Source organism: Pteronotus mesoamericanus, unplaced genomic scaffold (assembly GCF_021234165.1).
Source record: "Pteronotus mesoamericanus isolate MK-2021 breed Mesoamerican mustached bat unplaced genomic scaffold, CSHL_Meso_final scaffold_165, whole genome shotgun sequence".
Classification (NCBI taxonomy): domain Eukaryota; kingdom Metazoa; phylum Chordata; class Mammalia; order Chiroptera; family Mormoopidae; genus Pteronotus; species Pteronotus mesoamericanus.
The window spans coordinates 5,597,792-5,611,868 of record NW_026555307.1 but is presented as its reverse complement, the minus strand read 5'-3'; the positions used below and the strand labels follow the sequence as shown (position 1 = coordinate 5,611,868).

Genomic DNA, 14,077 nt, shown 5'->3' with positions numbered 1-14,077 from the left:
CACCTGCTCTACAGCAACTACTCTAAAATGTTAGTCATTGTTACTGTTATATCCTAAAGCCTCTCATCCTGTCTTTTACATGCTCACTGTTCAGCTTCCAAGAAACTACTCTTCCAGAGCAAGCATTTAAGGCTAAGAATGCCATTTATGAGGACCAGAAGTCAGGCCCCCCAGTTCGTTCATGAAAACACACAGAAGGTATATCTCAAAGCTGGCTGATAGACAAGAGCAAAATCTAAGTAGCAAACTAAAAATGTATCAGACTGTCAGATACTGCAATTAGAAACTAACAAATGGCTCCAATCCCATTCTATTCTATTAGATTCCATTCGTATATTCTATTTTATTCCACTTCACAAATTTAGTAAATCAGCATTCAATCTGTTAACACAGTGGTTTCAGCAGAGAAGATTACATATGTGTACATGTCCAGGGGACATTTGGCAGTGTCTGGAAGTATTTTTTAGTTGCCATAACTGGGGGAGTGCTAGTGGGTAAGGCCAGAAATGCTGTTAAATATCCTACAATGCACAGTACAGCCCCATGTCTACCTAAAGACAAGGAATTATCCACCCAAAAAGTCAACAGTGTAGCTAACTGAGCAACTGCTAAACAAATGCTTTGAGCTCCTTCTACATTCAAGTTACTTAATGTATAAAAAGTTACTTCTTCCTGGAAAGATGATACAAACTTCCCCAGAGATTAAGCAACAACAGGTACATGAGGCAGTAAGAGGTAACACTGGGAAGAGATGGGTAAATGCTAAATAAGTGGTTTAGAAACAAATACCATGAGTTCAGAGGAAAGAGAGCTCCATAGAGGCTGAGGCCTGGTGAGAGATCTCAGAAAGCAGATGGGGCTCCTTAGTTCACCTCAGGCCTGCCAGTCAAGGCCCCCAAAGTAACCAGAATCCACCTTTCCAGCCTTACTCGTAATAGGTCCCTTCAAGCCACACTCTGTTCCTGCCACACTGTTCACCTACAACATCTAGTCCACAGGGTCACTACATCCCACCTCTATTGTTACCATTGAAAAACCCCTCACCTACTTCACAAAAGCTCTGTCCTTCAGTTGAGCTGCACCTGCCCCCCATCAGAGCTGAGGAGGACATATTGTCGTATCAACCCAATGGTGTTCCTTGGAAAATGCTTTAAATGGCTCAGGCCCCAAGGCCTTGTCTTCTCCCACCTAAAATCAGTGTTTACCAGCCGCCAGCCAGGAGCTGCCTCATTTCCTGTAGCTGCTTGGTAAAAATAGGAAGGGGAGGAAGTTCACAAAGCAGAAACAAAAGTAATCACTTCCCAGCTTCCTGAACACAAATCACTGAACAGGGAGAATATCATTAAAACATCAAATTGGAAGGCAGGCATGGAGCACCGAGGCCAGAGGAGAGGAAGTGACATTTCTGGGTCCACCAAACCCACACTGCCCCCAAAGAAATATCCGTGCAAAACTGGACACTAGCCTATTACACAGTTTCTAAGGAATTGATTTAAATAAATTAATTAATTAAAAGCATGCTAATTTAAGGAATGTGAAAATTCCTGAAACATTAAAGTCCTATCAGAGTAAAAAATATCAGTGAAAAAGTTGTAAGGAGGCCAAGATTAAATTATTTTTTTTCTTTCTAGTCAAGAAGTAACTACTAAAACTGCTTTTAAAACAAAACAAAATAAGATAAAAAGTTACTAAATAACTGGTTTGGTTGACAAATATCTGAAGCCCATGTTATTGAGCTATAAAACCTCAAGTAGATAGAAAAAACACTACTAAATAAAAACTCTCATCACAGAATTCTAAATAAGTCTAACCAGAGTTTGAATCTATCACAGTTAAAATAAAGGTGCACCCCCCCGGTCCCCCACCAACAACAGTCAACCCTGTGACTTGGGCCTGAACGCTTCAGGCACCTGACATGCAGATGCTAACAGTGCCTGCTGTTAAGGAGCTTCTGGTCTACCTCCACATGTGACACTTGCCTGTCTTCTGGGTTGTCTCTTGCTGTATAGCAATTTATCACCACAAAATATGACATTCTTCTACAAGACAAAGCAAGTCATTACCAGGCCTGAAGGTCTTTTACATTTGGTAATCTATAAACGACTGGTAATTCCATTTAAGCAGAAGGAAAAAAAATTCTAACACAAGTCAGTAGAGTTGAAATTTAGTTTCAAAATAATACAGATTAAAAAAATAGACCAAATGTTTAAACAGTCATATAGTTAAAAAAACAGTTAAATTTTGTTTAAACTGAAGATATTTAGAGGGTGGGGAGAAAAAGGAAGATCAAAGGCTACTTTTTTCAACAGTCGCTACACAAATAAGTATAAAAGTAAATGAAATGGAAGGTAATCACCATACATTTGGTTTCATAAAAAAAACTTGTGTATATTTAATTTTTTAAAAATCCATTATTACTTGGTCCTGCTGAGGACAGACCTACCTATCTAATTTATGGTAATAAATCAACTTACTATATTCTAAGGCTCACGTTTAGTCTTCTTATGAAGTCAAAAGACTAACTTGCAAAGTCTGCTGCCATTAAAACAAGTATTAGATCTTTTGAAGGAATTTTTTTAGAGAAACATTCTGAGATCAAAATATCTTTGTTAAACAGAAACCTTGAAAAGAAGACCAAAAAGTGGGGTTGGGAGACAAGGCCTTGGTGAGAAAAGGTCTATCTATAAACAGCTACCACACATCACCAAAAGGTGAACAAAGTTGGCTCTTAAACTGCTGAAGAAGTTTGCTCAGGAAAAATGAAGTTTTTATCTATAAACTAAAATGGCTTTGGATCATTAAAAAATTTTACATCTAATGCACCCAAGCACTATGAAAACATTTCCAACAACAAATTGTGCTGCTGCTTGATAGAAATTCAAGTGTAAATCAAGAATGCGAATAACTACTTTAAAGTAAATAATTTCTTAAAACTACAAAGTGCTGATGTAATTTTTCAAACCCAATTTGTTTAAAAAAAATTTCAAAAAAGTCTACATCTATTAAAAACCTGTAGTTTATTTTTGTTATAGTGTGTCATGGCATGAAAAAGCTACTCAGCTTTGTTTAAGCCTCCTTTTAGCCATTATCCAAAAAGTTTCCAAATTTATAAAAGCAAGCTGAACTAATGAAAAGTAATGTATCCATTAGAAAGTTATTTAAGAAAACTTAAAATCCTATAGTGCTACTCATTCTTAACAATTTGCACTGTGAAACCCACCCAAAATTAACCCCAAATGGGAAAAACAAGTATTTATCAGGAAGCATATAGACCTCTGGCCAAGATGGAGGTGTAGGGAGACATGCTTCGCCTCCTCGCACAACCAGGAGAAGGATCACAACTAACTTCAAAACTAGAAACAACCAGAACTACCAGAAATCCAAACTGTATGAAGTCTTGACAACCAAGGGTTTAAAGAAGAAATATTCATCCAGACAGGTAGGAGGGGCACAGATGGGGAGCCAGGGCTGAGAGGATGTGTTGTGGCATAAGTGGTGGGAGCTGGCAGAATGGGCAGTGCCACGTTCACATGTGGCAGATAAAAGCCTGGATGGACACGTGGGGAATGAGTGATCCCAGCCCCAGGCCAGACTGCACAGCCCAGGGTTCCAGCGCTGGGAGATACAGACTTATAACTTCTGGCTGTAAAAACCACTGGGGTTTGAAGCAGCAGAAGAAACTGCCAGTCTCTCAAGAGATCCTGTTTAAAGGACCTGTACGGTCCCAGAGTGTACATAAACCCAGTCACTCTGGTATTCAGCACCAGGGCAGCAGCTAGAAAGGGCGCCAGTTGCACACGGGAAGTGGGGGATGTGACTGGAAACAGGGTGAGTGCCAAGCAAGCGGCACTGTTCCCTCTCTGACCCTTCCCCAACATACAGTGCCACAAAGCATGGAAGCGGATTGCCTTGCTTTGGCAATACCTAAGGCTCTGCTTTTAACAGGTGCGCCAAGACAGGGAATCAAAGAAGCTCTACCTAATACACAAAAACACACACAGGGAGGCTGCCAAATTGAGGAGACAAAGAAATATGGCCCAAATGAAAGAAAAGATCAAAACTCCAGAAAAAGAACTAAGTGAAATGGAAATAACCAACCTATCAGATGCAGAGTTCAAAATACTGGTGATAAGGATGCTCAGAGATCTCACTGAGTATGGCAAATGCATAAGGGAAGAAATGAAGCCTACACTAAGTGAAATTTTAAAAAAATACACAGGGAACCAACAGTGAAGGGAAGGAAACTTGGGTTAAAATCAGCAATTTGGAACATAAGGAAGAAATAAACAGTCAACTAGTACAGAATGAAGAAACAAGAATTTAAGAAAATGGGAGAATAAGAAGACTCTGGGAAATCTCCAAATGTGCCAACATCCAAATCATAGGGGTCCCAGAAAGAGAAGAGGAAGAAGAAGAAACTGAAAACTTATTTGAAAAAATAATGAAAGAAAACTTCCCCAACTGGTGAAAGGAAATACACCTACAAGTACAGGAAGCACAGGGTCCCAAACAAGTTGGACCCAAGAGGGACACACTAAGGCACATCATAATTAAAATGCCAAAGGTTAAAGATAAAGAGAGAATCCTAAAAGCAGCAAGAGATAAGAAGAGAGTTAGCACAAAGGAGTTCCTATAAGACTATCAGCTGATTTCTCAAAAGAAACTTTGCAGGCCAGAAGGGACTGGCAAGAAGTCTTCAAAGTGATGAAAATCACCCTGACTGGTGTGGCTCAGTGGATTTAACATGGGCCTGCAAACCAAAGGGTTGTTGGTTCAATTCCAAGCCAGGGCACATGCCTGGGTTGCCGGCCAGGTCCCCAAAAGGGAGGGAGACAGAGAGGGTGAGAAATATCAATGTGTGGTATTGATATTTCTCTCCCTCTCTTTCTGCCTCCCTTTCTTAAAAAAAATGATGAAAAGCAAGGACCTACAATCAAGATTACTCTATCCAGCAAAGCAATAACTTGGAATTGAAAGGCAGATAAAGTGCTTACCAGACAAGGTAAAGTTAAGAAGTTCATCATCATCAAGCCCTTACTACATAAAATGTTAAAGGGATTTATTTAAGAAAAGAAGAAGATCAAAACTATGAACAGTAAAATGACAACAAACAATTATCAACTGAATATAAAAAAAAAACAAAAATAAACTTAGCAAACAACTAGAACAGGAACAGAATCACAGATCACATAGAGGGTTATCACTGGGGAGGGAGGAGGAGGAGAACTGGGGGAAAAGGTACAGGGATTAAGAAGCATAATTGGTAGGTACAAAATAGACAAGGGGAGGTTAAGGACAGTATAGGAAATAGAGAGGCCAAAGAACTTATATGCACAGCCCACTGACATGAACTAAGGGGACACTGCTGAAGGGAAGGGGGCTACCGAGCAGAGGGGAGCAAAAGGGGAAAAAAATTGGAACTACTGTAATAGCATAATCAGTAAAATATACTTAAAACAAAGAAGTACATACACAAATGGATAAATCAAACTGTAATTTGGAAATCATCTTATTATGGAGAGGAATTGTATAAATTTTAGATAAAAGACTTCAGATCTAGGACCATTTCTAAAAATTTAAGTCACCCATAAAAAATTTTATCAATGGATAATTGTAGCAGATTCCTCCCTGAGGCTGGGAACAGACTCCAATTTTATACACCCAGCAAGCCTGCCCATCCTTGAAAAAGAACAGCAAGTCAGAGTCACAGCATGGGAGCCCATTCTTCCCCACAAACATTCAAGCAGGTCAAATATTTAGCGATGAGTACACTCAAGGAGTCTCCTCCCCACCACTCCCACAGACAGGGATGACAGCCTCAGAGAGTAGTCCAGCAGTGGCTCACCAGACTGGCTTCCAGAATCTGTCACTTTATCTAGGCCATGAGCCTTCACATACTTAAGCATTTACTAAGGTCCTACTATGTGCATGGCACTACTCCAGGCACTGGGAATGCAGTACTGAATGAGACACACAATCCTAGCTATCTAGGAGCTTACTTACATCCTTAATGAAGAAAAAAAAGAAAACACTCATGTTCTTACCTTATAGGTAAGATGCTCCATGAAAACAGGCACTGCTAAAGTGCCAGACTTACGGTTATGGGTTTGAGAGTCAGACTGACCTAGATAAGAATTCCTTTCTCAGTAATTATCAGTTGAATAATGATACTTATTAACTCCATGACCTTAGGCAAGTTACATGAACTCTTGTGCCTCAATTTCATCAGTATTGTGAGGGGGATTAAGTCCATAAAAGACAGTACTTGGCATATCCTGAGTTTCACTGAGTAAATGGAAGCTAATACTCTGAACAGGCCAGGGACTAGTTTGAGGGCTGCATTTTTGCTACTGAAATTCTTCATTCTGCCCTACCACTAGTAGAATTAGTAAATAAATAAACTCCTCTCACTCCAAACTACTGCATAGTTATAACAACTTTCAAAAATATTACTTACCTTCCTGCAGCTCTGGCCTGAACTCCCAAAGTCCTGGAAACAAACTAAAAGGAGTGCTGCCCTGTGTCCTCGAGAAGGGAAGGAGGTCACTGCTCCTCCCATTTCCCTGCTCTACTCCCTCCTCTTTCAGCCCCAGACTAGGAGAGCAAGGACAATGCTGAGGGAGGGATCCCATCGAATTACAAAGTTAGTTAAGTAGGATGTGGTGTATGTATCCTTTCCTGTATTGAGACCCAGGGGCAGAATAGGTAGGTCTTTGTGAGCAGGTGAGAGGGACCATTTTCGCCTCTCCCAGCCTAGGTTACCACAGCCTGCAGCAAGTACGCAAGTCTGGGAGCCAACCCAGCATTTCTCTGCCTGTGTTCTCTGGCACACACATCCACCTCTGGGACCTGGGAGTGGGGTGGGGAAAGACTAAAGTATCCCCAAGTTCCCTAGTCATAATCACCATCTCACTAGCACCTAATCCTCAAATCACTTTTAATAAAAAAAAATTAGATTTCTTTCAGGTAATATTTAACTTTAATTCCATACTCAAAAACATTTATTTATTTATTTATTTATTTATTTATTTATTTAATTTTTTTATAGAGAGGGGAGGGGAGGGAGAAAGAGAAGAGAAACATCACTGTGCGAGACATACATCTCTCAGTTGCCTCTCGCATGCCCCGAACTGGGGACCTGGCCCTTAACCCAGGTATGTGCCATGACCAGGTATTGAACATGCAACTTTTGGGTTCACAGGCTGGCACTCAATCCACTGTGCCACACCAGCCAGGGCATCAAAAACTTTTCCATTATGACTTTTTCAACTACCAATTTGAAAAAGTACGTATCTGACAGTGGCCCAGATACAAGGAACACAGTCAAAATGGTTTAAAAAAGAAAAAAAAAAAAAGGCAGTAACATCTAGGAATGAATCCTAGAAACAGACTCAGAAAATAGGGGGACCTGCATCCAGGAAGCTCACTGGCGGCCCTGTCTGTAAGCATCAACCTGGAAGTAAACTCCATGTCCTACATTAACAGGATCATTAAATAAATTACACAGAAACACTTCACCATCTGAAAGATCAAGGTAAAAACCACATCTCACAAGCCCAAGATTTTACAATTTATAAATTTTATCATCATTTTATATATGCTAAGAAAAACTCTGCCATATAATGACGACACATGGCATATCCCAATTTCAGTCTCCCTCAAGGTTCTTTCCTGTCTCATTCCTCTACTTCAGTCCATCTGGAATACACATCAGCTTTGGAACAAGTTCCTTTGTGCCCTAATCTCTCATTTTGCTTTTTCTAGAAGTTACACTTATTTAAGATCCACTGTTTGAATGAAACCATCTTGGGCCCCTTCGGTGCCCATAGAACCTTTCCTGAGTTCCTGCAACCTCCACTGCCACTGCTCCTTTTAGCGTTGTACGTCTTCCCTTTCCAAATGAATTGTAAACACAGAGACAGAGGCTGGACCCATTTTCACATTCACTGCAGTGCACAAAACCCCCACATCTTTCAGGAACTGTTCTAAAGACCTCACAAATATTAACTCATTTAACCCTCACTATTACCCCAGGAGGCAGGTACTATTACCTCCCCATTTTTAGGGGCGTAAATAAAGGTTATAACTAAGAGGTTAGTGACTAATAAATGGCAGAGGCAGGACTTGCAATCTATCCAAGCAATCTGGATAGAGTCCTTGCTCTTAACCTCTGTGCTACATTCTCTTTCTAAATGTCTCTCATCTACACAGCAGACATTTTAAATTTTATTTTTATTAATTTTTAATTGAAATACAATATGCATACAGAGTAGAAAAGCTAGGTCAGTCTAACAACCTAGATTTCTGAGGCCTCATCCCAAAGGCAACCACTGTTTCTTTTATATTATTCCAGAAACTTTTGTACTTAGAAACCTATTCAGGTCTCTTTCTATCCTCACCCAAGGACATTTTTTCATTGTTTTTAGAGAGAGAAAGAGAGGTAGGGAGTGGGGGATGGGGAGAGAGATACAAAAACATCTATTGGTTGCCTTCTTGTATGCATCCTGACTGGGAATTGAACCTGCGACATTTAGATCTATGGGATGATGCTCCAACCAACAGTTACATGAGCCACGGCTTGCTTGCTTGCTTTTTTTCTTTTTTAAATAGAAATGGGCACATGTACATACTGTTCTGCATCTTGACTTTTTCACTGAATAGCATTTCTCTGAGCTTAATGCATACCTGCACCCATGCTGTTTTACTCAGTTTTAAGATACACATATTTTCAAACTTTCACCCAAGACAGTTCCATGAAATCAGAGGGTCTTGGTGGGCTTGGACTTCATCAGGAAATAGAAGTCACACGAGGCTTTTAAGTGTACAAAAGACATGAAGAGTTAGCCTTTCAGAAATGTGCACGCTGAATCAAGAGATCTGTCAGGTGATATTCAACATGTCTCTTCTTCTATAATAGTAACAGCAAGTACCTACATCATAGGGTTGTTATGAGGACTAAACAAGGTAATATACACAAAGCACTTAGCACAAAACCTGACTAGCTCAGTGAATCTAAGAGATTAACATCACACCTGAGGCACTGTTAGTGCCCAATAAGTTATTGTTATTACTTCTTCAAGAGCTGGCCCTACTTTCTTCCCCAATATCGTTTCCCTCTACTCCTCTATTCATACCTGTCCTCCCTTTACCCTAGATCTCCTGCAGGTCACAAACCTCATGATTGCTCACACCTACACTTTTGTAGCTATCATGGCCCTGCCTAAGCCTTCTCCCCTTACAGTGGTGCTGGACTCATTAACTCTTTCCCACAGTACTCAGCTCAGGCACGACCTTCTCCAGGAGTCTTTCCTGATAACTGCAGCTGGACTCTCTGGATGAGCAGTCTGGGAAGAACCTACCTGTGATGACTTCCACCTTCTGGTACTCAGCTTTGTCAGTGCACTCACATTCAGGGAAACTGATTCAAGCTATCTAAGCTCAAAGATGACTGATGCATTAACCAGAAGACCAGTTACCAAGTTGATAAATACTTATGAGAGCTAATACTTATTGATCACTTAGCAGGTGCCAAGGCAGAAAGGAGGTGTTACTATTATTGCCATTCTACAGAGGGGGAAACAGACATTAGTCAGTCAGCATCCCTAGAACATAACCCAAGCAGTCTGGATGCAAAGCTCTCAGTAACTCACATTCTCTCCTTTGCAGGAACTCTTCATGTGAAGCCATGTTTTAATCAGAGGGTATTAGACACAGGGAAGCAGAACAAAGAAAAAGATTCTTCTGGCTAAAGGCATCGACAGGGATGCACCCATCTGGTAGTAGAGAAGCCCAGTGGGGAACTACACACAGCTCCTCTGCTCAAGGCACCCACAGTGATACAGACACATCACCCAATTCCTCTCTTGGTCCCACCACCCCAATTTCCATAGACACCATCCCAACTCTCTTCTTCTAGAAAGTCTTTCTTCTGAGGATACAAAACTAAGTTTAAGCATTGAGGCTACAAAGCATTCCAATCATGTTTTTCTGGGGTTATAACTGGGTCGTTTTGGTTGAACTTAAAAGTTTTCCCTGAAATTCTCCAAACTACATTTACAAAATGTCTATTGGCTTATATGTTTTCTATAGAGAGCTGTTTTGTATAACATTTATTCTAATTTCATTCTTAGATTATCACTGATTCATTCATTTAACAAAAATGTAATTGTTCCCAGAACATCATGTTCTAGGCCCTGAAGATAAGAGCACTGAACGAAACAGACATGACCTCTAGAACCTGGTTGAACTTCTGTGTCTCCTACTTCTCTAGGCACTCACACTACTTTATGGCAATCACTTACTTGGTTTTCTTCCCCAGACTCGGCCTAGTGGCTCTGTATTACAGTCTTCCAGTACAGTAACTGCTTTATCCTGTAAAAACTTCATAAATATAAGCTAACTAAATTTAAAACTAAATTGCCTGGATTTCATCTTTCTCATCCAGGGTGGAACCAGATTATGTCTGAAATCCCTGAGCAAAGGTACAAAGTTTAAAACAAGTTATAGGGATAGAAAGCATATGGGAAATATAACCCCAGTCAAGAAGGAAGAAGAGACGTGATATGTCAGCTAATAAGAACCTGAGTCATGAAGGACAGGCCACCGTGGGAAGCAGTGAAGGGCTCCAGCAACTGGAGAAAGTATGGCCTCAGGAGCACATTCAGGGTCAGTTATAGGGAGATAAGTCACTTGCAGCGAAGTCTGAGTTGGGGTTACTAAATGGAGGCAGGGTGAGGGGGTAAACTACGTCTCTACCTAAAAGACAGATACTGAGTGAGCGCGAAGGAGCATGTATTAGGGGACAGGAACAGAGGCATGAAGCTAGGCTTTAGAAAACGCTCCCAGGCAGAGGCAGGAAGAAGAGAAGCAGCAAAGACACAGGCGCAAAGTTAAGAAAATGACCACAACAGCTTCAAGTCAAGAAACCAACCAATAGGAGGTTCACAACAGCAAGAAAGAATGGCTCTCCATGCCAAATATTTATGGTCAAGGTCAAGAGAAATTAGTAAGCAGCAGCCACTGCATCTATCAAACAGGGAACCCTCAAGAGGAGTTTCAGTAAAGACATTTGAAGTACAACCCCTGACACATTCAGGCTCTCTGTGAACTTGTACTAAGAGAAAATGGCACCCTGCCTTTTCAGTAACTCCCAAGTGAAGCAATTCCTGTCCAAGCCAACATTCTTTTTCTACCTAGGAAAGTCACCATTTTCCAATAAAGACAAAGTCACAGGAGGGAAAAGGAGGGAGTGGACATCTAACCCCTCTCATGCCCCAGCCTAACAATTCTCAGATGCAATTATTTTCCTATAGCCTTGGAAGACTCACTTAAAGCTGGTTTATTAGATGTCAGGTTTTCAACAGAATAAACATTTAGTAAAATTTTCAACAGAATCATGTGCAACTTGTTTGAAATTTTTTAAAAGAAAATGCTTAAAACATGCTGTCTTCCAAAAATCCAGAGATAATTTTAGATTGAAAAATCAAGGCTTGCCAAGGGAATCTGAGAGCTTTTCTATCTTGGTCTCCAATGCTAACCTACGTACTCGTGTGCAAAAATAGAGGAAGATTAGAATCTCAAATACCAGACTGAAAAGTTGCCACAACAAACCTGAACTCTTCCTATGGTTTGTTATCTTGTCAGCAAGAAAGCAACTGAAACAGCAATAAACTTTTTACTTTAAAAGAGAAAAAAAAATCTCAAATAGGAAATAATTCTTAGATTTGTAAAGGAACATGATTTTTAAAGATACTGTAAATAGAATTTAAAAACAGCATACACAAAATCTAAGTATAAATGTGTAGGTAATCCTTTTACAAACGCGTACTTAGAATTTTAGGTCTAAAATATGATAAAATGGCATTTATACCTTTTCAGTAAAATCGGAATAACTAACTGATTTGGAAAATATTTCATACCTTAAACCAAACCAAATTTTAAGTAGATTAAATAGCTAAAAGTAAAAGAAAAAAAAAATTCTGTGAAATGAGAAGTAAACATGAATGGAATTTAACATTAGGATGAAGAATTTTTTTAAATTTTTTAAATTATATTTTATTGATTATGCTATTACAGTTGTCCTGACTTTTCCTCCTTTGCTCACCACCACCCAGGACCCCCACTCCCTCAGGCAACCACCCGCCCTTGTTCATGTCCACAGGTCATGAATATAAGTTCTTTGGCCACTCCATTTCCTATACTGTGCTTTACATCCCCATGGCTATTCTGTAACTACCTATTTGTACTAGGGATGAAGAAGAATTTTTTAAACATGTCAACAATGGGAAGAAAATACCACGTATGTTTTTAAATGAATGTTATCTTTTCCCTCACTTGTAAATTTATCCTGTACCACCACTCAGACAAATCCTTTTGGCAGAATTGTTTATATTGTAACAAATTGGAAACAATATAAATGTTCAACAGTGGGTAGGGCTTAGTTAAACTTGTGATACATAAAAGTATACTATTAATCCATAAAAATGATGATACATGCCTGTATTTACTGATATCATCAAAATGTTAGCAATGGTTGTCACTGAGTGATAGATTGGCGAATGGCTGTCATTTTAAAAATGACAATACTTTTTGTGTGGTCTTGATTGTGAGGAGAGGAGAATGAACTGCTTTTATAATGGAGACGAGGGGCAGAAACGAGCTATTTTTAAATTGCCCCCTCCCCAAGCTAAGTGTTTATGTGGCAAATTTTGTAAGGACTATAAACAAAATTCTTATCATGCCAAGCAGGCATGCTTCTTTCCTTGCCCCGTGCGGAGCAGGAAGACACACCCCTGACCCTGCACCGGCCAAGCGCGCGGGTCCTCCAGGGGTCCCCGCGGAACCTCCCCCAGCCCGACTGCGCCAGCGGGTTCAGCAGGGCCGGAAAATCGTCGTCTTCGGCGGCCCACCGCTGGGAAGGTACGTGCAGCCAGCCGGACAACCGCGGGGCGGCGTGAGGGCCACGTCCCCAGCCAGTCCCGGCGGACCCCGGCCTCCCACAGGCCGCCGTCCCTCCGCCGACCGCTCCGAGGGCTTCCGGAGCCGGTCTCCGAACCGGCCCCAGGGAGCTCCTCGCCCCGCCCCTCCATCTCCGCGTCCGCCGGCTCCCCGCTGCTCCCCGGGCCCGGGCACGAGACAGGAGGGCCCTCCGGGCTTCCGTCCGCCCGGCCAGCGCCCCCAGAGCCCGGCGTCCTCCACAGCGGACGGGCAAGGGGCGGGAGCCTACGGCTCTGCGCCCTGTCGCCCCCAGCTCAGCGACCCCCACTAACTCGTCCAGTTTCCAGACCTGCCCTCGACCCACCCGTCACCGGCCGCCCCCCAACTCCTCCTGTCTGCGCCAGGCTGTGCCCACTCGCGCCCGCACCTCACCTGCGACGCGCCCGGCCTCCAGCGCACCGCCCGGACCGGCTGTGTACACCGGAAGTGACGTCTCTGGCCGGCCCCGCCCCCGGCGGACGCCGGTGTGGCTGAGGACCCAGCGGCGCGGAGCGGAACCCGCCTTACACGATCTAGACCGAGGCGGCCCCTTACCTCCTTCCCTGGGGACCGAGGACCTTCATACGGGACAGCTCGGGCAGGGAATGAGGATAGGCAGCCCCAATCCTCCATGGTGTCTGGCCTCCAGACGGGAGGGGTCAGCTGCGTTCTTACGGATTATTGAAATTGATCACTGAAATACTGAGCGCTTACTAGATGCCAGGCCCTGACAGGCATTGTAAGACCGGTTAATGCCCTCACCCTCATAGGTTTATTCTCTGGTAGTGGAAACAATAAAATTGTCACAAATACGCGTGATATCGTGCCAATTGTGACAAGTGGTAGGAGGGGAAAGTGGAGGAGGGAGGGTGTCCTCTGACCTAGTGAAGGCGGGTGATAGGGAAATTCTTCGTACAGGAGTTAAGGTTCTAAAGGAAAGAAGAAAAAGAAGGAGAAAAAAAAACTTGGAAAAACGGGGAGGAAAGGACATTTCCGCAGAAGAAACAGCAGGTCCTGACCTGTGTGGCTCAGTTGGCTGGGCGCGAAGCAATAGGTCGCTGCTTTGATTCCCGGCCCAGGGCACATGCCTGGGTTGCAGGTT

At 42.2% G+C, this 14,077-nt stretch overlaps 1 protein-coding gene across 2 annotated transcripts in view; it reads right to left on the bottom strand.

Moving 5' to 3' along the window:
• The window catches only part of GARRE1 (granule associated Rac and RHOG effector 1), a 73,564-nt gene extending 60,141 nt beyond the window's left edge, over positions 1 to 13,423 (bottom strand). Inside the window, exon 1 of one of the 2 annotated variants that reach the window (XM_054588999.1) lies at positions 13,369 to 13,423. The gene's annotated coding sequence lies outside the window, so the exon portion shown is untranslated. The remainder of the gene's footprint in view (positions 1 to 13,368) is intronic. The other variant, XM_054589001.1, reaches the window with a different exon arrangement.
• Between the last annotated feature and the right edge of the window lie 654 nt (positions 13,424 to 14,077).